Genomic DNA, 2868 nt, shown 5'->3' with positions numbered 1-2868 from the left:
AGGTTCCTGTGAGCGACGATGCCACTTCACTCTACGGAGGGCAACTAAGTGAAAAAAAAATAATTAAAGTATGGGAAAAACTATATCATTCAAACACTAATCAAAGGAAGGAAGGGGTAACTTCCTTTTTAGTATCAGTTAAAGTAGATGTTTTAGGGTTCTCTAGAGAGACAGAACTAAATAGGATCTACATAACAGATAGCTAGATGAGAGGGAATGTATGAGGGGAATTAGCTCACATGATTCTGTAGGCTGAGAAGTTCCACAATAGGCATCTGTGTCATTAAACAAACCTTAATAAAATTTAAAAGAATTGAAATCTTAAGAGAATGTTTTCTCTGACTATAATGGAATCAAATTAGAAATCATATACCACAAAGATAACAGGAAAATTTCCAAGTACTTGGAAATTAAACAGCAGGAACGTAAACTTAGCAATAATCCATGAATTCAAGAGAAAGTTTCAAGGGAATTGTAAAAAAAAAATTTCATTGAGGCCAGGCATGGTTGGTGGCTCATGCTTATAATCTTAGCACTCTGGGAGGCTGAGTCAGGGAAATCACTTGAGGTCAGGAGTTCAGAGACCAGCCTGAGCAAGAACATCTCTACCAAAAATAGAAAAATTATCCATATGTAGTGAAATGCGCCTGTATTCCCAACTACTTTGGAGATTGAGGCAGAGACTGACGTGAGCCCAGGAGTTTGAGGTTGCAGTGAGCTATGATGCTGCCACTGCACTTTAGCCAAGACAACTAAGTAAGACCTTGTCTCAAAACAAAAACAAAATACTGAATTGAATGACAATGAAAGTAAAATATATCTGGCAAAAGGATCACTTGATCCCAAGAGTTTGAGGCTGCTGTAAGCTACGATGCCAAGGCACTCTTCCCAGGGTGACTGAATGAATCTCTGTCTCAAGAAAAAAGAAAAAAAAGAAAGAAAGTAAAATCTATCAAAATTTGTGGAATACACCTAAAGCAGCATTAGATTGGAAATTTATTGCACTAACTGGATACAGTAGGAAAGAAGAAAAGTCTTGAATCTATACTTTGAATTCTCACTTTAAAGACTTAGGAACAAACCCAGCAAAACAAACCCAAAACAAGTAGCAGGAAGGACATATTGAAGATAAGAACAGAAATCAATGAAATCTAAAACAATACAGAAAATCAATGACACAAAGATCTGGGGTTTTTTTGGAAAAGATCAATAAAATTGACAAACTTCTAGCCAGACAGAGGAAGAAAAAAGAGTTGGAGAAGACACAAATTACATCGAGAATGAAACAAGAACTATCACTAAGGACCCTGCTGACATCAAAAAATAGTCATAAGAAGAAAATACAAACCACTTTACACAAACAAATTTGATAACTTAGATAAAATTATCATTTCCCCAGCAAACTACCACAACTCACTCAACATGCACTACGTCATTTGAATAGCCCTATAACAATTAAGGGAATTGGATTTTAAATTTCAAAACTTCCCCCCAAGATATCGCTGGCCCCAGATGTTTTATTGAAGAATTCTACCAAGTATTTAAAGAATTAACACCAACTCTACACAATTGCTGCCCAGAAATTAGAAGGAGATAGAACTCTGTCCTATTTATTTTATAAAGTCGGTATTACCTTGATGCTAAAACCAGGCAAAGATAATATAACAGATAGCCAGGTACTATGGCTCATGCCTGTAATCCCAGGACTTTGGGAGGCCAAGGTGGGAGGGGAATCACTTAGGCTGGGAGTTTGAGAACAGCCCAGGCAACACAGTGAGACCCTGTTTTTACAAACATAATTTAAAAATTTAGCTAAGTGTGGTGGCATGCACCTGTAATTCTAGCTATTCAGGAGGCTGAGGTGGAAGGATCACTTAAAACCAGGAATTCCAGGCTGCAGTGCCCAAGCTATGATTTGGCCATGCCCAGGTGAGAGCAGAGAAAGACCCTGTCTATAAAAAAAAAAAGAAAGAAAACAAGTGGGGGAGGGGAGGGAAAAGAAATCTACAGAGCAAGACCCTTAACAAAACATAAGCAAATAGGATTTCAGCAATATTTAAAAAGAACTGTACACCATGACCAAATGGGGTTTATTCCAGGGATGTAAGCCCGGTTCAATATTTGAAGTCAATGTAATCCACCATATTAACAGGCTAAAGAAGAAAAACCACTTGATCACATCCGTCAATACAGAAAAAGCATTTGACAAAATTCAACATCCATTGATGATTTAAAAAAAGCTCTCAAAAAATAGGAGATGGAAAGTTCTTCAATTTGATAAACAGCATGTACAAAAACCCTACAGCTACCATTTGCACTTAATGATGAAAACTGGGATGTTTTCTCCCAAGATCAGCCACAAGGCAAGGTTGTCAGCTCTCACTTCAACACAGGGCTGAAAGTCCCAGCCAATGCAATAAAGCAATAAAAACCATACAGCTAAAAAAGGGAGAAACACAACTTCTCTGTGTTGAGACGATATAAAAAATGTAAATACATTTTAAAAAAATCAAAGCATCGACAAAAAAACCTGGCAAAACTCCAAACTCTTATAACTAATAAGTTCAGTGAGGTTTCAAAGCATAAGATAAATATACGAGAAAATTCTTTCTATATACTGACAATGAACTTAAGACTAAAAATGCAATACCATTTAAAATAAAATAGGTGGAAATCTAACAAAATGTGTGTAGAACTTGTGTACTGAAAACTCTGTAATGCTGATGAAAGAAATCAAAGAAGATATAAATAAACGGAGAAACATACTGTGTTCTTGAAGTGGAAGATTCAATATACTAAAAATATCAGCGTGCCTCAAGCTGATATACAGGTTAATGCAACTTCTTTTTTTTTTTTTTGAGACAGAGC

This window comes from Otolemur garnettii, unplaced genomic scaffold (genome assembly GCF_000181295.1).
Source record: "Otolemur garnettii isolate 467f Iridium unplaced genomic scaffold, OtoGar3 scaffold00058, whole genome shotgun sequence".
Taxonomy (NCBI): Eukaryota; Metazoa; Chordata; class Mammalia; order Primates; family Galagidae; genus Otolemur; species Otolemur garnettii.
This window is presented reverse-complemented; position numbering follows the sequence as displayed.